A 24,685-nucleotide genomic window follows, 5' to 3' on the forward strand; every position below is an offset into this window, starting at 1 on the left:
AAACATTTGCACTGAGGTACCACCAATGAAAACGACAATGGTCCTATAAAACAAAAAGGTGCAAAGGCTTCTCTGCAGCTATCTTGAATTATTCCATTGCATGTTTCCACTTACAATTAATCTGCTAGACAATATATACAAGTGTCAAAGATGCAAGTAGCATTTCGATAATGGCCAGGTTTAAAACTCATTTATTATTGTGGTCTATAGTCCAAGACAAAGAACATTACAGATGCTGATACAAGCCAGGCTTTAGAGACTCCACCTCCTATCTTATGCCAGAGTTGCAGGAGAAGATATGTCCTTGTCCTTGCATTATATTCCAAAACCCACTAGCCACACACACAACAATCTTTCAAGATGTTCAAATAAGGTTAGAAAGGTGTGAAAACATAATAAAAAAAAGATCTAACTACCTGTGTGGCTCTCTGTATCACTGACTACTGTATTGGTATTGTACTGTTCTTTGGGTACTGGAGTCTTCAGCTGTGATTAGATCATGCAAGAACTTCTCAGAGAACTATCACCATTTGCAGAACAGCTTCTGGGACAGAAGGGAAAGGTGTCCATTTCACTGGAGTAGCTTTATAAGGATGGTAACTTAAAAGAGATTCCAAGCAGACTAGGTCCCTGCCCACTGCCTCCTGGCTGGATGCCCTAGGTCAAGGAAACTGAATAAACAGTGTAGGGTAGGCAATACACATAGAAAAGCTGCGGGAAGAGAAGGAGTGTAAGAGGCAGCTTGACAGCATAGCAAATGGGGAACTAAATGCAAAAAGGAGGAAAGAAAAGCAGAGCAATTGAGAAAAGGAATGGGCAGATATGGGAAGGAGAAGCTGGGGTGCTAAGGATGACAGAAGAAGATGCCTTATGGAAGTAGGATTAGCAGGCAACTAAGCAAACCACAGTGATAGAGACACTGTTAAAGAAAAGGAGCAGCCAAGGAGAAAGGAGATCAGGAGCAAAGTTGTTTAGAAACACAGGAAGCCCCTTTGTATCGAATCAAACTATTGGTCCAGTTGTACTGATAACCAATGTGGATGTTCTAAAATGGGCAGTGTATGCTCACACAACAAAGCTTCCCTAAGCGCCCCAGCTGAATTATGGACCAACTGCAGTTTCCAAAGACTCATCAAGTCTTGATGTAGCCAAGGCATGCGTCACCACTGATAGGTTCATGTGCAGTTGGTGTAGCAACCTAAGCTAGGCAATGGCTTATTGGACATTCTTAACATACAGTTCTGTTCAGAGCCAGCTGGGCTGCAATCCTGAGCCAAAGAAAATTATTCTTTCATCAATCTACTCCCATTTCTTTTAATGAGGATAAGAGGCAGAATAACTACTTGCTATAATAGCTATTCACACCCAACATTCTCTACATCCTCATGATTCAACAAAGCAGAAGAGTCATGATGAACTTTGTTGCTGTTAATGTTCTTTCTGGAAACTTTTCAATAAGCAAGTGTTATGAAGTGTGTGTGTGTGTGTGTGTGTGTGTGTGTGTGTACAAGCAGGTCACCAAAACAAAATGCTCCTTGGATCAATGTAACGATTTATTACATCAGCATAGTATATACTGCATTCTCTTCAATAGGTAAGTCATTGTCCTATTGTTTGTTAGTGTCAAGTAATACAACAATTTTATGTTCTTCTCCAACTTTCTTTATGTTAGAAATGGATTGTTGCAGAATAAACCAGCTTCTAGCATTCCGTGCTTAAGTAGACTAGGTTTTGTGATGAACTGTTATTACCATGTCACCACAATAACTAGTGTTGCATTAACTAGAGAGATGGCAGTTGCAACCCGTAACATTTCAAACCATGTTCTTACCATCTTAATTGCTCCTGCAAGAATTCTGCTTCACTGCCAAGACGACAACTAAATTGGAGGCAACAAGAGGGCGTTTTTTGTTATATCCATCTTCGACCAAGCCACACTGAAATGTACAGTGACTGGATTCATTTAACTCTTTTACATAGTAGTATTGCATGGGATCCCCCACCCCTTTAAATGCATAGTGACATCATTATTCTCTCTCTTCAAAAACATTAAAATTGCTTATGAAGAACTCTTAGTAGAATTCCCTGGTCACTTCATTTAGTCTCACAGGAAAACTCCCAAGTTCATCACATCCATTTGCTATATTGAAATTTAAACAGACAGATCTGCTGCACTCCATATGCATGTGTCAATTTCCTGGTTTGCTTCAGTCTGACAGAAGCCTACTAAATGGGAAAGACTTGGGCATAAGAGAGACTGACCACACCCATCACTGGGGTAATGTATGTAGAGCCTATAGAAATACCCATGGATCTTTTAAATTGTGTGCAGGACACTTTTAATGCACAGGCATATCAGAGCACATGGAGCCCTTGATCAAGTCCTTTATTTCCAAAATTCATCCTGATTCCTTAATACTGCTAAAGGCAAGACTCAGAAGCACATTCAACTATTGTATTATATGGAGGCTTGTGGTTTCAAATTGTTCTGTCCTTAGGAAGGGCTTGTCACAGCTACTATCTCTAGAGTTCTATAAAAAGCTAACAGAAACATTGATTTTTAGATTTATGTCCTAAGTTGCCAGGTATGTCAAGGAGAGATCTATTAAGCATCACTTAAATCACCATGAACATTACGGTAAGGTCACATCAATGTCAGGCACAATCCATTGTATTTTCTTTTAATAAAGCCTTTGGAAATTTAGCCCAATTTTTATTAATTTTCAACCAACTGTGGGCCACAAAACCTGGAATGTTCACTTCTAATAAAAGTTTCTTACCACAGCAACAATCGAACAGTATGTTATTCGAATCTCCTTCCTCTTGAAGAATCCCTGCAACACAGCTTGTATATTTCAAGCCCTTCTCTCACCAGGCTTCTCAGACTAACTTTTCCTTTAATCACATATAATTTGGAAGGTGAAGAAATGCATGAGAGAAACATGCACTAGGAATAGGGACAGTGGATTTAATATCTAAAATTAAGTGCATCCATTATGTCCAAGTTTGATATTCTAGAAAAGGACCGGAAAATTCCTTGCCATTCCCTGAGGAAGCAATGTCTGAGTGATCATCTTGCAGAAGCTTTAATTAGGATCATGATTCATAAAGTATGAGGAATGCCTCTCAGAGAAGTAGCTGGCAATTACTATGTGAGGCAGAGGGAATTATGTGAATGCTGTCTCCAGGTGCTCCTCCACATACCGTATTTTTCTGTGTATAACATGCCCCTGAGTCCAAGACGACCCCTATTTTTGGAAACTCCAAATTATGAAAATGGGGGAGATGGCCCAGAGTGTTGAGCTATTTTTTGGCCTTGTCACAGCCACCAATCACCTGCCCAATCACCACGGACAAGCTCCTGCTCGCGAGTCCCCTCTCTCCACTATCCGTGTATAAGAAGACCCCCAATTTTTAACATTAATTTATAATAAATAAAAAAGCATTGTCTTATACACGGTAAAGTACGTTATGTGGGAGCATGGGAGGGTTTTTATTGCTATGTATTTTGTCTTTTTATGTTGTGTTTTTATGTTGAAAACCAACCTATGATCTCTGGTTGAAGGGCAGCAAATTAATTAATTAATTAATTAAGTGCAAGACCTAAGCTCCTCATTCAGCTCCCATCAAAGCATTCCATCCCCATTCCATCAGGGAAATGCTGAGGAAAAGACTGTGGGGTCTCTCCATTGACTCAGCTGATGGACCAACAAGCTTTTGGCTCCTCTCCTTGGTAAACTCTATTCCAGCTTGAACCTTGTTAACCAGGATCAACTGACAGAGGTTTCTTTCCTCTTCCCTCACAGTCCCTCATTCCTTTGCACCCTGACTTTTAAACTGTAACACCAGAGGGTAGGGATGGTCTCATTACAGATCTTTGTAAACCATTCTGGGATCCTGTATCTGCTCAAGAGCAAGATTAAAAACGCTTCCTGTAAATAAAATAAAAGATGCGAAAAGGTCCACATCCAATGCCATGTTTAATTACCCTGTCAAGTACTAGGTTTAAAAAAAAAGGAAAAAGAGGAAACCAATCATGAAAGATCAAAACCAGAGATTAAAAAAAAAAGTCTGAACTTTTGCAATTTGATTTTGCTAATGGAGGAGATAAAATGTCTTACAAATTGATTAAAGTCACACCAAGATTCATAGCTGGGCAACACCCTTGCCCTAAAACATAAATCGGTGCTAGTGCAGCAAAGTGGACTGTCCCAGGGTCTACCAAAAAGCTTCAATAATGCTCCAGAAGCCAAAGAAAGAAAAAGCTTAAGTCATCATTAAGAATGTGAAAGAAAATTTATAGTATGGAGTAGGTGGATCCATTAATCATCCCCGGTACACAACATAATTTGTCAGTGGAGATTCAGACACATCAGCATCTAATAGAACACTTCTGGTTCAGGTTGTCAAGTTTCCAAAAACACTTAGATATACTTGTGAGGAAGTTACCCTTTGTCCAGCTGTAAAGATTCCCTTCACTGCTACTTAAAATAGCCTTGTTAAGTTAGGGCTGCCATACGTCAGGATTTTCCTGGACATTTCCAGGATTTGTCCAGCAGAAATAGTGTCCATGCAGAATTTCAATAAATCACCCAAATGTTCGGGAATTCCAGATGCATGGCAACCCATTTATTGCCAGGCACCACAGCCGGGCGGCGCCCTGAAGGCTTTAAAAGATAAATGCGGCTGGCAAACGAAGCGGGGCAAGGAGGGAAGGCCTCTCCAGCCACCTCGAAATGTTGCTCGAAGACAGAGGTGGCAGCCGTGTGAGGGCCTCCCAGCTGCAGCACCTGGTCCAGGGTCCAGCAGGAGCAGCCTGGGCATGGAGGAGCAAGAGCAGCGTGGGGAAAGGATTTTCCCAGCCATGATCTGGCATGCTCTAGTGGGGCTTGGATGTACAGGAAAGCCCCGGCCAGCGGCAGGCCAAGGCAAGACCCCAGCGGCAGTGCATTTAACCCTAATTTTAGGGCCCCAGCTGCAGCCCCTAGGGCACTCCTTCATTGTGTGGTGGGGTGCGACTCCCCAGCAAGCTCCAAACCCCCAACCGCAGCCCACACCCGGCAGCCCATTAAGGCAGGTGAGAGACGCAGTGGTAGTTGCAGCATCAGAGAGGGCCAACCTGTCACAAGAAAGCCATGGCCATGAGCCAAGAGGGAGCACGGTGGCTCCTGGTGCTGTTTTCCCCAGGTTTGGTTTGCTTTTTTAGGCCTTTTCCCCTCTTTTCTTCCTTTTCTTGTGGGGGGGGGGCTTTTTTTTCTCTCTTTGTAATATGGCAACACAACTGGGCACGTCGGTTTTGTTGCAAGCATGCGGTGAGAAGGGGAAGATGTGCTGCTTCTGGACATCAAGGAAGGAAGGAAGGAACATACCTAGCATGCAGAAAGTCCCAGGTTTAATATCTGGGATCACCAGTTGGAAAGATGTAAGAGAACTTTTAAGTGTGCATCTAACCTGAAACCCTAGACACCCAATGTCAGTAAGGGTGAATGGACCAATGGTCCACCCTCTATAAGGGGGCTTCATACAGCATTTTATTTGTTTGCATACCACCCTTCATCCAAAAGTCACAGGGCGGTTCACAACATAAAAATACAAAATGAGAATAGAAAACACATAACAAAAAAAACCCACAAAACCCAATAACAAACCAATAGCCTCCCTCCCACAGTGTTTATATTTTCATTCAAGGATCTGAGCTTGGGAACACTAAATGCTTATGAATGAGCTACATCATAGCTATGAAAATATTATTCATGCATGGCACCTTGCCTTTCATTTTGTAAAAGCAACAGATTTCTTCACCGTGTTTATAAAACAGATCAGAATGAATGATGTGGCTGTTCCCATTTGGAACTGGATATACATTGTCAATCAAGATACACATTTTATACCAAGGACTACAGTCTACAGAGTAAAAAGAGCCATTTGCATGATTCCAAGATGAGACGCACCAACTCCGGGCAAAAAACATGCTGGTAGCAACATACCTATACTGAAAACCAAACTGAGAACAACCTGTCTAGGGCAGATGGCACATGATATGCACTTACTAGTTCAACTGTGATATCACCCAAAATAAGGATAAATAACCAGGACAATAGGTGCTGATACTGTGGCTCAGCTGCTGACCTAGCTGCTTTCAGAAGGACAAAATACATGGCCAGCCAGAAGCATTAATTCATACAGACAATAAAACACATACGGCAAAAGACTTTGGTTTGTTTGACTTTACACCATAGAACTGAATGCATTTGCTTTTTTTTCAGAACATCATAGATATTCCAACATTTATCTCAATTGATATGGAAGTATACATTGAAATTTAGTCCTGGTGTAAAGTACTGCTGTTTCTCACTGTTAAAAGGGTCATGAGCCTTCCTTTAGAAAACTGAACTATTTAGTAGAGAAACAGGGTAGGCTGACTGAGGGGATGGATCGTAATAGGGCTTCCTAACCTTTTCAATGGTGTAAAGATAGATAAATTTATCTAACTGCATTTTCATATATACATGGAAAAAATGGAACCAGCAAAAATGGATCCAGCCATGGTGGCTTCTATGACCTTGCCTGCAGTCAGTGTTCCATCCATTGATGCTTTATGGCAAAAGATGATTGTTTAAGGACTCACCAGCAATCCTGCTCCCTCCTTCACAGCTATCCCAGACTTCTAGTTTGAAATGGGGAAATACCACTTGTCCCCACTCACCACTCCCTCAGTCTTTAAAGATATATAGGCTTGAGCCATAAGGTAAGTTAACTTAAGGAGATGTGTAGAAGGAAATTACCCATGCCTACCAACACCAACAGCCCCCTGCATGCCATCTCACATTGTTCAGGAGGGTCTGCCAAAGCTCCAGAGAGACTTGAGCGGAGGGGGGGTTGCGGAAGAGGGAGAAAACCTTGCCTTTCATGAGCTGCCTTTTAAAAGTTCATCTATAGTGACTGCATTCTCCATTAAAAAAATAAAGTAGCTCAATAAATTACACAAATGCTTTCAGTTTGAGAGACATCCACTTATACCGCTCTGCTCCCAAGCAACTTTTAAAAGCACATTTTTAATGGATTAAAATAAACCGCATAAATTTTATTTTTATGCGATGTATCAATAATATATCACATAAAAATAAAAATTTAGACTGTTATACTATGGCATTTTTGACCATATGTCAAAATTAATCTTGCAGAATACTTTTCATCCTGGATTCAAAGCTGATTCTCCATAAAGACGAGGGATTTCTGGACACAGCTGCCATCACCCCAACCATTTGCCATGTTGGCTGGGGCCTATGGGACTTGGGGTCCAACAACAAATGGGGGAGCACAGGATCTCCATCCCTATGTAAACAATATCCCAAGTTTTTCCATTTTCTTTAACACAACATTTCCAATGTCACCTTAGCATGATCTTTACTGTAATTAAGAGATTAGCTATATTAAAACCCTGAGAGCCAATGTGACTGAAGTCTACAATGCACATATTAGCGCATTCATCAATATACTTTAATAAAATTCAAGTTCACTGACATGCTTTCAAGCAACAGAGCACCCTCAATGAGGTGGTTTCTGCATACTAATTTGAGAATTTAGACTCCCTGTAGATTTATATTATAGAATTAAAGCATCAAGATCCACATAAAAAGAAATCCCATTTTATCACTTCTGTACAATAAAAATGAAATGAAATGCATCCTAGTTCTTTGGAGTCACACTACTGCAACAGAGGAAGGTGGCAGCATTAAGTTACACTACTTCTAAATGCAATATATCATACATAGAGACACACAATTATCATTACCTGTATCCTTTCATGCCACTATTAATTTCTCAGCTTCTTTGCATCTGCCATTAAGGAACAACACAATGGAGCCATACTCCATGTTGTGCTGCTAGCGTAGATGCAATATTCATTTTCTAACCATGGGGATGGGCTTTGCACATTTCATTCTCTCCCCCTGAACACAAATTCCCCCCTCGTTTCTAATTTCACTTTAAAACTGATATAGTTAAAGTAGAGATGTGAAAGCCTGGGGGGGGGACAGACACCTCCTCTTCCCACCCCCGGGAAAGGGATTTCCTCCCCCCCCAAAAAAAAAGACTTGTTGGGTTTTGGAAAAAATGGAGGGAAGGATTGCAGAATTTTTTTATCGGAATGATGAACAAAATGATTCCCACAAAATGATTTCTAGAACAGCCTAACGCAGGCATCCCCAAACTCGGCCCTCCAGATGTTCTGGGACTACAATTTCCATCATCCCTGACCACTGGTCCTGTTAGCTAAGGATGATGGGAGTTGTAGTCCCAAAACATCTGGAGGGCCGAGTTTGGGGATGCCTGGTCTAACGGAAAGACTTTTGTTCTAGGTTTAAAATAAAAAGTCATCTCTACCACTGCTGCAAACCCATTCAAAAGTCAGTTCAATTCATTCTAAGGATTGTTGCTTATTAGAGTTTATCAACAGCAGTCCTAAAATACATAGAGATTAATTTATTTAACTTTTTTGTTTTACCTAGAACAGTGTAAAATGTTAACAGAAAACAAAGTTTAAAAACAAGTACATACAATAAAAATCATGCATTTACATAAACAAAAACATTTTAGAACATGTCTACAACAGTAGAGCAAAGCCACCTGACCAATGTCATTAATTTATAAAGGACATTCCTGATCCAACCTTTTAATTAATGTATTAACCTTTTTTAAAAAATAGATTTCCCAAGCAAACCAGCATATTAATACCACTTTCCAGTTTCTGTCGACTGAGTTTATTAATGCAAAAATCCATATCCTTGTAGTCGGGACTCAACAAAATTCAAGGCAAAAGTAGCAATCCTACTAATTATACTTTTTCTCACTCACTGCAGGAATAAGAAATCACAAGAGAGTTTCCTGGCACGTTGTGCTAATGCAACCCTCGTGCGAAACACAAACACAGCAATGTAGGATTTCAAAAGGATCCAAGCATGTATAGCCATGCCTAATTACAGGAACAGGGCTCCCTACCACCACCTTTGTATTTTATTTTGAGCAAATGTGCGGAAAGCCCTGAAAGAGGCCCTACCCTTCTGTTCTCACATCTCAAGCTTAAATACACACGTCATATACACAATATTTCAAATATGGTGGCATTCACCGCACACTTCAGCTAGCTGTTTGTTATGCAGTTTATGTTTTATCACTGTTCACACAAGAATCAAGATTATCCCAAGCAAACTCAAAAGTTGACAGGTTCCTACATTTCAAAGGAAAGTTCTGTTTACGATTTTTCCCCAGTCATGACCCTTATGAACTGTAACTCGTTAATTCATTAAGTACCAGTGCTCCATTTTTACATATTAAGACTCTGCTGACAGCTTGTGCGTGGACATGTTAGAACTCTGAATCCACTACAAAGACATACACACAAACCTTTTGAAATACCTAATTGAAATTGTGCATTCTAGTTCTGGTGTGCTCTTAGGCAGGTGTTTACTAGGGGTCAGAACTTCTTGTGCATGCAAGTAGGTTTGTTTTTCGAAGCATCTGCAAGACATTATTTATTATTATTATTATTATTATTATTATTATTATTATTATTATTATTATTAATTTTTACCCCGCCCATCTGGCTGGGCTTCTGCAGCCACTCAGGGCGGCTTCCAACAGAATAGATGATAAGAATATAAAAAAGCGATAAAACATCAGACATTAAAAACTTCCCTAAACAGGGCTGTTGACACCCCACTGCCAGCCTGTAACTCCCACTCTTCCTTTAATCCACATTTTCCCTTTTGCAGCATCTCAATGACCTGTTTTGCAATATTTAGTCTCCCATGCAGAAAAACAAATTGTCCCCTTCTATCACATGCACTTCAAAAATGTGAAAAAATTCCTCCTAGCTCTTTAATCAAAATGAATCTGCGGAAGTTCTAAGCATGCCCAACTGAACCAAGCCTTCAGACTTCTGTTAGGTGGCAGGTGCCCATGGAAAATGAAAGGGAGAGAGACAGAGAATGGAGCTCATTCCCAGCTACAACCCAGTAACAGGAAAAGCTCTAATGGGGATGAGGAAGTATCTCAAAGAAACTGTCGAGGGGTTGTGTACTACCAGGCGTCCATTCTTGCCAACTCAAAGAAGACAGGAGAAGGTGCAGATGCTAACCTAAATCAGTTCAAATTGGTAAGCAGAAGTCAGAGAAATAAATAGCAAAGGACAAGGTCCTTGCTTTCAGCACTTTTTTTTTAAAAAAAGAAAAACCTAATGATACATTCAGAACAGCAGCATTTTGTCAGATGCCCTGAGGTCTCCACTGGCCCATTAGAGCACAGATGAGCAGAAGAAACACTGGTGGCTCAGCTACATTAGTCAAAAAACAGTGTTTCGAAGGTGTTATAAACATGCAACACCAGCAACATGTGGAGCAAAAAACTTTTCTATGCGATGTTCCATAGCATTTTTTTTCTTTTGTTATAACTGTTTAATTTCTGACTTATTTATAATTTTTTTCCTGTGTAGATCCACCCTGGGTCTTCTGGTGGATCTGATTAATATACCGTAGATCAGCAAGAGTTCTAGTAAAAACAAAATGTAGATCTCACCAAACTGAGATCTGCTCACCCCTGCCTTACAGATAAAGGCTCCATTAGGAATCTAAGATGCTTAAAGGCATTCGCTATACATATGATCGGCTTTTTCATCAAGATGCCAAACTTGCTGGATTTTATAAATTTCATCAACTGTAGACACAGCAAAAGCTTTAGACGCAGTCTTTTAAAGAGAACAACATCTGTTGATTTCAGACCCTGTTTCTCTTCAAACCATAAGAGACGAAAGCTCTAGATCAGGCTTTCTATACATTTTAAAATTTGCACGGTTTTATATTGGTAACAGAATCCATCTTTTCTTGATGCACAAACCCCTGCCAACAAGAACGGGGCAAAAGGTTGCTGTAACAATAGCTGGTGGTTTGGGCTACATAATTTCCTTCTAAGCACTTACTGTATGAAAATATCCTCTTTTTAAAATGACCCCACTGCAGACTTGGACAATTTTAGTTTGCTTCCAAGCACACTGGAGAAGAATAACAAAGCTTTAGTTTCTAGTTCACATCTATGATAGCAGAAAAAAACATTTTGGACTATAATATCTTTCTAACATGCTAGTCTTCTTCCAGCCATAGGCTGAATGCTCAGGGACTTAATACAGTGGTACCTCAGGTTACAGACACTTCAGGTTACAGACTCTGCTAACCCAGAAATAGTACCTCAGGTTAAGAATTTTACGTCTGGATAAGAACAGAAATCACGCACTATCGGCGCGGCAGCAGCGGGAGGCCCCATTAGCTAAAGTGGTAACTCAGGTTAAGAACGGACCTCCGCAACGAATTAAGTTATTAACCAGAGGTACAACTATAGAGGTTCAAAGCTAGCATGATCTAATCAAGGCTTTAGCATGTACTAGCTAACATGTGCCTTTTTGATCAGGGAAGCAGCCTAGAGTGCTCAGTACTTAGAACGTTTTATAAGAAGGCGGGAATATAGCAGAAAATGCACCAACTAAGACCAAAATCCAATATACAATCAAAATGCACACATAAAAGTTGCTTCCTGAGCCTATGCTTTTCCTTCATGCAGATTGTTCCTAGCATCTTCAATACAGGAATATAATAATAAAATAATAATAATAACCACCTGGATTGGATTTCAGATGTGGAATCCCTCCTGTTCTTAATTTCACTGATTTAAGTTCTATGTGGTCATTTATGATGCCTTGGCAAAGTGTGTAGATTTGTAATTCATCCAGGATTTTAGCCACTTCCCAGAGGAGACCAAGAAAATGTGAGTGATCTTTAGAATGGCTCATTTTCATGCAGCAGAGTGAGAAACCCCAGCATGCAGAGCACGACTGCAAATTTCCCCACATGGACTTAGAAACAATTAAGGCTAGTAGTGCTGCTCTAGGCAGACTATTTGCTCAATCCTGGAAGAGCTTTCTGAAGACTCTGACACAGCAGTCATATCATGTGTAACAGTCTATTGCCACATAACTCACATACCAGGTAGTTTAAAACCTCAAACACACAAATCCTGTATGCCCACACATTATATATACATAGTTTTCTATTTTGTGCTTAGCACTGGGTGTTTTATTGCTTTATATTCTTTGCAAACAGTATACTGCATAATGGCAGTTTCCTAACTTCTTGCTCCTCTTAAGGTAAGATATAGAAAACACAACTTTTTGCTTTCCATTATATCTCTGAGTTTTCAATCCTATATTTACAGTGGTACCTCCGGTTATGAACTTAATTCGTTCTGGAGGTCCATTTGTAAACTGAAACCGTTCTTAACCTGAGGCACGCTTTCGCTAATTGCGTCTCCCGCTGCTGCTGCGCCACCGGCACACGACTTCCACTCGCATCCCGGGCAACATTTGCAACCGGGAGCATCTACTTCCGGGTTTGCGGAGCTCATAACCCAAAGCATTCGTAAGGAGGGCGGTACATAACACGAGGTCCCACAGTACCTGAAAACAGAGGAAGTTGTCATGCCCTGAATCAGAGCATTGGTCCATTTCCTTCAGCACTGCCTACACTGACTGGCAACAACTCTCCAAGGATTCAGGGGACTTTCCCAGCTCTACATAGAGATGCCAATAATTGACCTGGAACCTTTTGGGTACAAAGCATCTGTTCTAGATAGACCTTCCCCAAATACAAGGTTTACAAATCCCATTTAACTCAATGGGACTTACTTCTCAGTAGACATGTCTTTGCATATGATTGCATTGAAAATGCATATTTAATCAATAATAAATCTCTCTGAATAAAATTAATTATACAGTGATACCTCAGGTTAAGTACTTCATTCGTTCCGGAGGTCCGTACTTGACCTGAAACTGTTCTTAACCTGAAGCACCACTTTAGCTAATGGGGCCTCCTGCTGCTGCCGCGCCGCCGGAGCATGATTTCTGTTCTCATCCTGAAGCAAAGTTTAACCTGAAGCACTATATCTGGGTTAGCGGAGTCTGTAACCTGAAGCGTATGTAACCTGAAGCGTATGTAACCCGAGGTACCACCGTACAGGAATATGACCTTGGGTCACATGTTCCAGTTTCCACAGTTAAACTGCAACAGCATTCTTTAGCCCCAAATCTTTTTGTTTTCTGCTAATATTTGTTATCGTTCCACCTTCAGAGTCTGTCTCTTGCTCTCCCAAAACAGCTCTCTCAAGCCCTTGTTATCTCTTTGAACTATGTGAGTTACCGGTCCTTCAGTTAAGACCCTAGAGAAGGAAGGCAATTCTCTTTGAAGGGCTTTTTTCTTAAAATCAAGTGTGCAGGCACATGTATTTTATCCCGCCTTCAGGCCTCAAGAACCGAAGGCAGTTCTCAGAAATTAGAACCCCATTTTAAAAGAACAACAGACGGCCTTAAAGAAACAAAACAAAACAGCAACATAATAGAATGTAATTATCAGAAAAGACAAAAAAAAAAGCTTTTAAAAACAGGGATTGGGAACATGTGGTCCTTCAGATGTTGTGGGATTACAACTCTCAACCTTAATAGTAAGGTTGGTGAACTTGCTTGAACTTCCAAACTCACCAGCCAGAACATTTCAAATTAAGGCATTATTATTATTTAATTAATCAAAGCTGTGGCTTTACAGATGTCCTTTTGCTGCACAAGCTCCAGGCTGGTGCACTGGGAGGTCCCAAGAATTGTCCCACAACACCCTGAATTTAGTGGCTAACATCTAGAGAGATGCCAGCATTAACTTTTCAGCCACCGGACCAAAACTGGGGCCTCTACTGCAACCCCCCCCCCCATAGCCACACACACTAGCAATGCTTTTCTCTGCTGGTAGAGGCAACTGAGAACTTGCACAACATCCTAATACACACACACTCAGCCATCAATACAGGAGAATAAGGAAGATCATACAGCCAAATTCTACCCACCCTTTGAACTTCCATGAGTTAAGTCAGGAGGAAACCAGTTCCTAATCTGCAACTCCAATAGCCTCACTTTGCACCCCAGTTTTCCATTCTTTCTTCCCACCTCTACCCCTGTGTCTCTAAGTCAGCCACTACTATTTGATGCTTATCTGGAAGAAATCTGGGACCGAGGTGAACACATATTTGCCAATAATGCAATTACAGAGGAAAAGATTTAATCTAACACCACATGGAGTTTTATCCCATATAAAGCAGGCCGCTGAAAAAACTAAGTTGCTATGTACATAGTTAACAGATTATTTTGGCACCTGCAGGAAATGGCAGTATATTATAAAGGGAGAGGAGCTGTTAGCACAGAAAAGCCTAACAGGCAGCATTTACTGCACTTGTTTGGAACATCATAAAATGCTATAATATTGCAGGCATTAATGGGTCCAACCGCATCATTTACAGTCTTAGTACCAGAAGACAAAAAGTACATCCCAAATTATATGTGGCTTTAGCTCACATAACACTTTGCTATTTGCAAAAGAGTTGCTAGTGAGAGTTCATATTTCACAGAAGAATGTGAATTAAGACAGGAATCCTCACACCACATTGCTGGGAATTCAGTGGAACTGACTTCTGAGTAGACATGGTCAGAACCGGAGTCCAAAACATCTGGAACAGGCATCCCCAAACTCGGCCCTCCAGCTGTTTTGGGACTACAATTCCCATCATCCCTGACCACTGGTCCTGTTAGCTAGGGATGATGGGAGTTGTAGTCCCGGAACAGCTGGAGGGCCGAGTTTGGGGATGCCTGATCTGGAAGGTCAGATTCCCTACCACTGGTTTAGATGGTAGTGCTGTGTATAGAGTAAATCCTATTAAGAACCCAAGAAGCAGGCAGACACACAGCACATACATGACACACTGTGATGGCATGTAACTCTACTGCTAAGCCAGTGTACTTCTGATCAACCTGGCGATTCATAAAAAACCCTCCCTGGGCATAAGGGAGAAATAAGAAGACAAAATATTAAATGTATATAACATTTGTTTGTTACTCTGTTAAATTAGAACAGTGCCTTGCTATTCTTATTCAGTCTGCACCTCACAAACAGATTCACCCAGTGATTTATATGAAGCTCGACTATGCAGGCCACCAACCAATAATTCATAAGGAATGTGAATGTATCAAAAGAAAAGCCACCTTTATTATTTTATTTGTACCCCATTGTCAGGGACCATGCTGAGGAGGGCTGCACTGAGGAAGAATGGTGGGAGCCACCTCCTCCTCCTGATCCTGATCCTAATCCTGAATCTTCCCAGGAGCAGAAGGACAGTATAGATTTGAAACAGTGGTTTGCAAAGGGGCATCATTCAGAAGGCAAAAGCTGGGAAATACTGGATGGGGAACAGCTAGCAGGAGAAACACTAGAAGAGTGATTCACAGTCTCTGGAGAGTATCCACACACACACCCTTCTCCAAAGTCATGGAGAGCTCAGAAAGTTTCAGAACAGAAAGAGTGGAGGTTACAAACTCAGATTACAAGACGTAGGAGTGATGGAAATTAATAGGGATGGAAGGGGGAGTAACCCTTAATTGGGAGCACCGCCATTCTGGGTAGACGTTTTCTTTTGTTCTTCACTGTGTTTATTAAAGAAACTAACTGGTAAGAATAAAAAAAAATTCCTTCCAGTAGCACCTTACTGGAAATAATTTTTTTTATTTTGACTATGGCAGACCAACACGGCTACCTATCTGTAACTGTAACTGGTAAGAATTCATGTTCGTTTGATCTGCTCATTTACAGCCACAGGGGAAGAAGCGGATTCCCCGAAGCCTGATACCCATTCTACAAGCAGCTCAGACCAATATGTCACCATCACAAGAATCTTTGAGATAAGTTAGGTTGAGAGTCATTCCCTACAAAGACTTAACAAGCTTTATGGCTAAGCTAGAATATGAAACTGGGTTGCACACATTCAAACGTAGCATACAATCCACTGCAACACACAGGCTTAGGTCAAATATGCCTTTTGCCAACTGCATACAGGAGACTGAAATAAGTGCCAGGTCACAAGCAGAAAATTTAGCCCTTTTAATATGGGCAAAACAGCATCATAGTTAGAAAGAAGTTATTTAGCATCTTTTTTCTTCCTCCCAGATTTGTGATGCATACAGATCCCAATAAAATCTACATTTTAAAGGGAGTCTGCACATTTATGGAGAAATGGATTGCGTATAAAAATAAAAGAATTCCACTAATGGGGCTAAATTCTATTTTTAACTAGCTGAATCTGCAACCTCTATTAACATCAACGTCTGGTAAAATACTAAGAGATTTATAGCCATGAGTTACATTATTGATACTAAATCTCTACTTGTTAGAGAAAAGGTTAGAAACACCAAGGAAAATTCAATGCAAAAAGTTAAATTAATTACTCACTAAAATTTAAAGGAAGTCAATATAAACTTGAAGAATCTAACCATGTTTAGCCTTAAAGGAAGATTCTGAACATGTAGATGTTAGACTGTACTTAAACATAGCTAAAGTAAAATATTTGTAATTAGTAACGTACAACAAGTTATTTATTTAGTTATCTAACCAACTTCATTCTCAGATGAAGTATCAGTTGCATTTATGTAGTAAACATGCTTAGCGTTATTTGTTCTTAGCACTAATTAATTTTTTCTTAGCTCCAAGCTCTGGAGGGTAGAACTTGAACCAATGGCTTCAAGTTACAAGAAAGGAGATTGACTAAATATCAGGAAGAACTTTCTGACAGTAAAAGCTGTTTGACAGTGGAATGAGCTCCCTTGAGGTTGTGGGCTTTCCTTCATTGCATGTTTTTAAGCAGAAGTTGGGTGGCCAACTGTCATGGATGCTTTAGCTAAGATGCCTGCATTACAGGGGGTTGGACTCTATGACCCCTGGGGTGCTTTCCAACTCTATGATTCTATAATACCCGTATTTTTCGCTCTACAAGACGCACCAGACCACAAGACGCACCTAGTTTTTGGAGGAGGAAAACAAGAAAAAAAAATATTCTGAATCTCAGAAGCCAGAACAGCAAGAGGGATCGCTGCGCAGTGAAAGCAGCAATCCCTCTTGCTGTTCTGGCTTTTGGGATAGCTGTGCAGCCTGCATTCGCTCCATAAGACACACACACATTTCCCCTTGCTTTTTAGGAGGGAAAAAGTGAGTCTTATAGAGCAAAAAATACGGTAATAATAATAACAACTTATTATTTATACCCCGCCCATCTGGCTGGGTTTCCCCAGCCACTCTGGGCGGCTTCCAACAGAATATTAAAATACAATAACCTATTAAACATTAAAAGCTTCCTTAAACAGGGCTGCCTTCAGATGTCTTCTAAAAGTCTGGTAGTTGGTTCTTTCTTTGAGATCTGGTGGGAGGGCATTCCACAGGGCAGGTGCTACTACTGAGAAGGCCCTCTGCCTCGTTCCCTGTAACTTGGCTTCTCGCAGCGGGGGAATTGCCAGAAGGCCGTCGGCACTGGACCTCAGTGTCCGGGCACAACGATGTGGATGGAGACGCTCCTTCCGGTATACTGGACCGAGGCCTTTTAGGGCTTTAAAGGTCAGCACCAACACTTTGAATTGTGCTCGGAAACGTACTGGGAGCCAGTGCTGTTCTTTCAAGACTGGTGTTATTGTTGGGATTTTGCTTCTGATAGTTATATGCTCTTGGCAGCCGCTCCCAGTCACCAGTCCAGCTGCCGCATAGCCTAACAGAATAACTTGATACACTCAAATTATGCCTAGGCATCCTAGAAAGTATTGTTATAAATGCAAGGAGACCATTCCTTGGCTAATAACTGTCCAGGATGATTGGTTTCCTTTATCAATGGCAGGAAATGTTCTCATAATAGGTGAGGATCTCCTTCCAGTTTTTGGATTGCAAGACAAATCATAATATGGGAGGGGGCAGAGAAACAGTATGGAGTAAGTTTGATATTACTGAAAAGACCAAAGAGTATGCTCTATATGGGGCTGCCTTTGAAGGCAGTATACAAATTCCCAACAGCTGCAAAATGCTACTGCTAGGTCACAGGAAGGTGGGGGAACAGAGCAATGGGGCACAAGACTGATTCTCTATCAGTATCAGTAGTTATCACTGCCTTTCAAAGTGTTGATTTTTAATTGTAAAGTCCTAAATGACTTATGAATAAGTTATTTGAAGGACCACCTGAACTCATCATAATCTGCTAAGTCACAGATCTGTCTCAAAGTCCCCTGTTGTGTACTCAATCCAATTTGTGGGCGAGACACAATTTTGTTGTGGTTCCTAAAATTTGAAACTCCCATCGGATGTGCACATGGCATATACAGTGGTACCTCGGGTTAAGTACTTAATTTGTTCCGGAGGTCCATACTCAACTAGAAACTGTTCTTAACCTGAAGCACCAATTTAGCTAATGGGGCCTCCCGCTGCTGCTGCGCCGTCAGAGCACGATTTCTGTTCTCATCCTGAAGCAACATTCTTAACCTGAAGCACTATTTCTGGGTTAGCGGAGTGTGTAACCTGCAGCGTATGTAACCCGAGGTACCACTGTATACACTATGGATTTTTAAACTGGCTTTAAAAATCCTTTTCCTAACTGTGTTTTTTGTTGAAGGCTTTTTCTACAGAGATATGTTGCAAAATATAGCTCTGTCCATTTGTTTTTATTAAGTGTCTTTAACTCTTAACTGGTCTTTTTAATAGCCGTTAATGCAGCTGCCGTTGTTGATTCTGATTATTTTAAATCATTGCATTTCTTGTGCTTTTAAAATATTGTGAGCTGCTTAAGGGTTGGCTATGCTCAAAAAGGCAACATATAAATAAATTTAAAGAGTAAACAAATGCCCTTGTAAAAAAAATGGAGTGCAGAAAAACCTGTACAAGCCCTGCCTTGACCTCTTCCCCAGGGATGGTTAGGAGAGCAGGCATATATTTTGGGAAGCTACCCGTAATACAACAGCAAATCAGATCCAGATAAGAGCCAATTCTTATTTCCATCCATTACTGCAGCTATTTCAAACACCAGAAACGGTAAGGTGGCAGGAAGGCAGATTCTGTCCTCCTTTGGGCAGACAAGTGTGTGCAACAAGGAAGATTGCTCCATAGTGCTCTAGCAGCTCTAATTTCTGACACGGAAATAAGCGCTCTTCAGCTCAAAAATGCACATGATTTTAATTGCACCTACTTCCACGTATTGAGATCAATGAAACAGTTAAGCTAATGACAAAAGTCATTTACCCAACAGGAGAGAATGTGATAGCTCATTCAGGCATTTGTTAACTGAACAGTTTGCATTAATGCAGCTTTAAAGAGGACAGGCATTACATTTGTGCACACCAAAACACTGCCCAAAGCCCTCGGCACAAGCAGTAAGGCCTCATTTCTACTCACATTCACCAGTTTAAACCAGAGACGGAGATTGTCAACCAATTGCTACTACAGCCATAGAGACCATGTCAAACAGGAGGGACTTGAGGGAGAGATGAAAGGCATCAGATTTGGGGATCGTTTTGAATGAAAGGCTTGTTACAGTGCTGGGAAAGGTAAATGTAGGCTGTTTGTGTTGCTGGTGGGAAGGAGTGTTTATTCTGTTAATAATAATAATAATAATAATAATAATAATAATAATAATAATAATAATAATAATAATAGTTTTATTATTATTTTTACGCTGCCCATCTGACTGGGTTGCTCCAGCCACATGGGGAAGCCAAGGGAATTAGACTGTTGCTTATATATTTTCTTTAACTGAAGAGATTAATGCAGTATCACTGCCAGTCACACAATAAAGACATACCTGTTTAAGGATGTTCATATATTTAAAACAACATACCACTTAATAACAGTTACATACACAGTGCCAAAAAAAAATCACCAAGGATGGAACCGGGATCTGCATAAGACCTGCATAAGCTAATATATGTATACATGCAAAATTAGAAACAATTAGCATCATTCAAATAGAAATGCATCTCACCATAGTGGAGGAGACTGTGAGAGGTGGGCCTGCTCAGTCTGCTTCCCAGGTGCTAATTCAAAGAGTTTTCTCTCCTTTTTTATTCAGTGAGGCCGCCCGCCTCACTCGAGTATAAGCTTGGGGCGGGGGGGGGGGGGCTTTTTCAGCATAAAAAATGTGCTGAAAAGTTGGCTTATACTCGTGTATATACGGTAATTAAACTATATTCAACAGCCATGGAAGGGCACACATTCACATCAGTTTAAAGAAGACATGAGACCAGAGTTACGTGAGCACAGACATATTTTAAATAAGCAGGTATCTTTATTAAGAATAATTGACTTAAGCAAGGAAAGAGGTAATTCTAAATCGATTTGCAATTGTTTGGGGGAAGGGGCTGATGAAATACATGGATAGAAGTGAAAGTCGCTTCTCTGGATAGGAGTTTGAAATCTCCTGGTTATTCTAAATGTCTTTGAATCTCAAATTTTGTAACAAATACTACCCAACAAAATGTCTAACATAACAAAACAACCAGATAGCTGTGCACAAAAATGTCAAAGACTGAACCTCTTGCATTGCATATGTTTCTTTATGTATATATAAATAAATAAGGTTCACACATTTACCATCTGCAGTAATTGATAACAAGGTAAAAAATAAATAAAGGAGAATGCTCTGTGCTGCCAGGAATATTTGTAATTATGTGTGTGTGTGTGTGTGTGTGTGTGTGTTCATTTATTCAAATCTGCACAAATTTTATTGATTTTAGTGTCTGTTAAAATAGGGCCATTTTTAAAAGGGGAATGCTGTGATTTGCCAGCAAGACTCAGAGTGCTCAGTTTATATCTATGTGGGATAGCAGGATTGGTAGAGCATGAGACTCGATCTCAGGATCATGAGTTGAAGCCCCATGTTGGACGATAGATTCCTGCATTGTAGGGGGGGTGAACTAGATGGTCCTTGTGGTCCCTTCCAATCTATAATTCTCTGTTGTATATAATTGTATTTGGGTCTGTGTCAACTTCATGTTAAGTTGTTTTACTTTTATAGTCTTGCTTTGTCATACCAAGTTCAGCCATTGATTGGTGCACTGAAAACCAATGGTTTTAAACCTATGCAATGTAAACATCCATGTTCTTTTAATTACTGACATTAAATGCCAAGTTTGCTTGTTACTATACAAACCCGGAGGAGGGTTCATGCTCAGTTAATTATTGGATTTGGGATGTTCCATTCTAATTGGTGAATGATGCCACATATAAAAATCTTAAAACTAAACATAACAGGACACTTTCAGCCAATAGTGCTTTTTAATGCTGCTTTGAAAACATGTCATCACCTTTTTTCCTAGCAAAGCAGTAAAAGAAAGTTTTGTAATCTGCTTGTAAAAGGCTCCTATGGCAGTTAATAGTAGAAAATTATAACCAATTGTGCCTGAAAAATATACCACACCAAGGCAGGAGAGCAAGTACTCTCAGGTGCTGTTATCATATAAGATAACAGCTGGAAAGTAGTTACGATACTCAGGATAACACTTCATGCATCTGATGAAGCGGACTGTAGTAAATTTGTTACTCTTGGCAGTGCCACGAGGCTGATTGTTGTTTTCACTGCAGGAGAGCAATGCAGCTACTTCCCCTGGAAATTGTATCTGATGAAGTGGACTCTAATCCACAAAAGCTTATACCATCATGAACTTGTTGGTCTTCAGCCTGGTTCGTTCATCAAAATAAAGCCAAACTATGGCTTCCCTGGATGATGTGAACAGGCTGGCTCCTGATGAGTTTAAACAGGATTTTCTCCTCCAGACCCTGGCATAGCTGCTGCACTGCCCTGCCATTTCATCTCAGGCCTGTGACACAACACAGCAGCTAAGTCAAGGCTTTGTTCTGTTGCTAGGTTGTGGTCAAGGCGGAGAGATCCTAATCTAATCATGGTCCTGCACTCAGATACCACACTAAGCCAAACTTGTAATAAAAGGGCCAAGCAACAGCAAAGTGGGTGTTAGCTCTGGTCCAGGAGCCCATACATTTGCATAGTCATAGGTTACCTTGAGTCCATGACATGCAAACTAGGCCAATTTAGATACAGTGGTACCTCGGGTTCCGGAGGTCCATTCTTAACCTGAAACTGTTCTTAACCTGAAGAACCACTTTAGCTAATGGGGCCTCCTGCTGCTGCCGCGCCACTGGAGCACGATTTCTGTTCTCATCCTAAAGCAAGTTCTTAACCCGAGGTACTATTTCTGGGTTAGTGGAATCTGTAACCTGAAGCGTATGTAACCTGAAGCTTATGTAACCCGAGGTACCACTGTACTACAAGACTTTGTTATTTTAGGTGCAACCAACTACTCCTCTGGAAGATGCTCTTCTTTAAAAGTATAGTCTTCTTCCCCCCTCATTTTAACTCTTCTTGGTGAAGAGACAATTATTCTGTAATAGCAAAACAAAAAAACTTCATCAACAAACAGATGGACAGTTTCAGACTGTTGCTATTTTCAAGTGGAACTCAGTCACATCCCAGCAAATCCAGGTTAAGTGCCATTATAGATGACTGGAAGATCTAGCATAACAAAGCCACTTCCCTCAAAGATCAGACTTTTTCCACTGGAAAGGGTGGGATAGCACTTGCTTTGGCACATATAATCTCTCTGGAAACAAATCAAGTGGACTGGAGGAATCCATGATGTGGAAAAACCAAACATACTGTACCCAGGCATACTCTTAGAAGCCACTATGAAATCCCTACAAGTACAGTGGTGCCTCGCAAGACGAAATTAATCCGTTCCGTGAGGCTCTTCGTATAGCGGTTTTTTCGTCTTGCGAAGCAAGCCCATTGACAGCTTAGCGGATTAGCACTACAGCTGTCAAGCGGCTTCCAGCGATCAGCTGTTAAGCGGCTTATCAGCGGAACAGCTGATAAGCGGCTTAAGAAAAGGGCGGAAAAAACCCGCGGGGGGATGCAAGATTTTTTTCGTCTTGCGAAGCAACCCCATAGGGGAATTCGTTTTGCGAAGCGCCTCCAAAACGGAAAACCCTTTCGTCTAGCGGGTTTTTCGTCTTGTGAGGCGTTCGTCTTGCGGGGCACCACTGTATTGCAATTGGGGGGGGGGGTAGCAGCGGATTTCACTGCTGATGTTTGTAATATTAGAAGGGGGATATTTGGCTGCCATAACAGCCCCCAGTGCAGTGGGAAAGCTGACAGCAGCCAAAAATCCCCGCTCCAATATTTCAAATAGCAGCACTTGTCCTTCACAACTTATGCAGAGAAAAGTAAAGGAGCCCTCAAGGACACTATTGAGGTGAAGTCTAAATCTGCTCTCTGACACTGGGAATCAATTCTGTTCTTATCCATGTCCCCACTCATGCAGAATAAATCATACTATTGTCTAACCTTTCAATCTGCATAACCTCACTGTGGGCTCCATTACTTTATCCCACTAGTCTGACAAAAATATTAGCCGCTGGCATTTACATATAGATTTATCAATCACTTCTTAGAGCAGCAGGCACACACACACACACACACACACCTTTTACCTTACAACAGCTTTGTGAAGTAGGTTAAGCAGAGACAGAATGACTGACTCACTCAGGGCAACCCAGTAAAGCTTCAAGGCTGAGCAGGGATTTTAACCAAGCTCTGTCTCTTCCAAATCCAACACTTCCAACACTATCCACAACACCAGGCTGCAGTGACCACTGCCCAGTTTATGATCCCTTTTGCTACTCCATGCTCCAGCAAGCAATATGCTTCAGTGAACAGAGAATTTGCCACAAATGTGGAAGACCAATGTTTAAATCCTATTCTGACCACTGCTCTTGGGTGGGTTTTAGCAACTCACAGTCCCACAGTCTAAGATACCTATGTATAACATTGTTGACTGTAAAGGCTGCCTCAAACAACTGCTACAGAAATCGAAAATAAAAAGTTAAAAATTTAGTAAGTTCATAAAAGTTTCTGATCACACTTTCTACAGAACCCTTGTCCCCTAAATTATTGGTTTCTTGGGGGGGGGGGGTATTATAGAAGGGTGGGAAGATGAACTAATCTTAGGAGCCCAGTCAAAGGGTGCAAACTCAATGGAGCTTGCATCTGAGTACACATATCAGGCTGCAAATTGTTAGTAGCAACAGTTTTCATTTCTCCCTCTCAGAGCCCAGTCCTGCGCATGTTTACTTAGAAGCCCCACTGTATTCAATGGGGCTTGGTCCCTTTATAAACGTATTTAGGATCCCAGCCTTGGGCATTGCTCACGGATTATTTAGCCGAGGACTCTCCACACACCTTTCGTTGCTGATTCTTTTTTTACATAGTGAAAAGCTCACGGCTCTTTTACCCGGCCGGCAGACAATAAAAGCTCTTGCAGCGTTAAGGGGGAAAGTCCCTCCCTCTCCATCAGCTAAGGGCAAGAGCCAACTTCCAATCCCAAGTGAGGGCAGCCGGGTGGCTTCACGGGCGCTTCCCGTGGAGATGAAGGCTCGCCAATCAGGCTCGCGCGCTCCCCGCCAGCGAGGAAGCACGCGACGCACACGCACCGCGGACGCCGGGAAGCGCACGTGAAAGGCAGGGGCTCATGTTGCAACGGAGAGGAGCGCGGGGCGGGTGGTGGAGGGGCTACAGCCGCTCAGCTGTCCTAGCCAGGCTCGCTTTCCTTCCTCATTGCGGCTGGGCACCAAAGCTGCGGCAGCCCTGCCTTTACTCGGGAGTAAGTCCCTCCTGGACTCCGGAGTGAAAACGCACAGGCAGCTGCAAAGGCAGCAGGCAGAGGAGGAGAAGGTAG

At 41.3% G+C, this 24,685-nt stretch overlaps 1 protein-coding gene across 2 annotated transcripts in view; it reads right to left on the reverse strand.

Annotated features, from left to right (window-relative positions):
* GBE1 (1,4-alpha-glucan branching enzyme 1) overlaps positions 1-24,685 on the reverse strand; it is a 151,878-nt gene that overhangs the window by 125,190 nt on the left and 2,003 nt on the right. The gene's annotated exons all lie outside the window — the stretch shown is intronic.

Source organism: Podarcis gaigeae (genome assembly GCF_964106915.1).
Source record: "Podarcis gaigeae genome assembly, chromosome: 4".
Lineage (NCBI taxonomy): Eukaryota > Metazoa > Chordata > Lepidosauria > Squamata > Lacertidae > Podarcis > Podarcis gaigeae.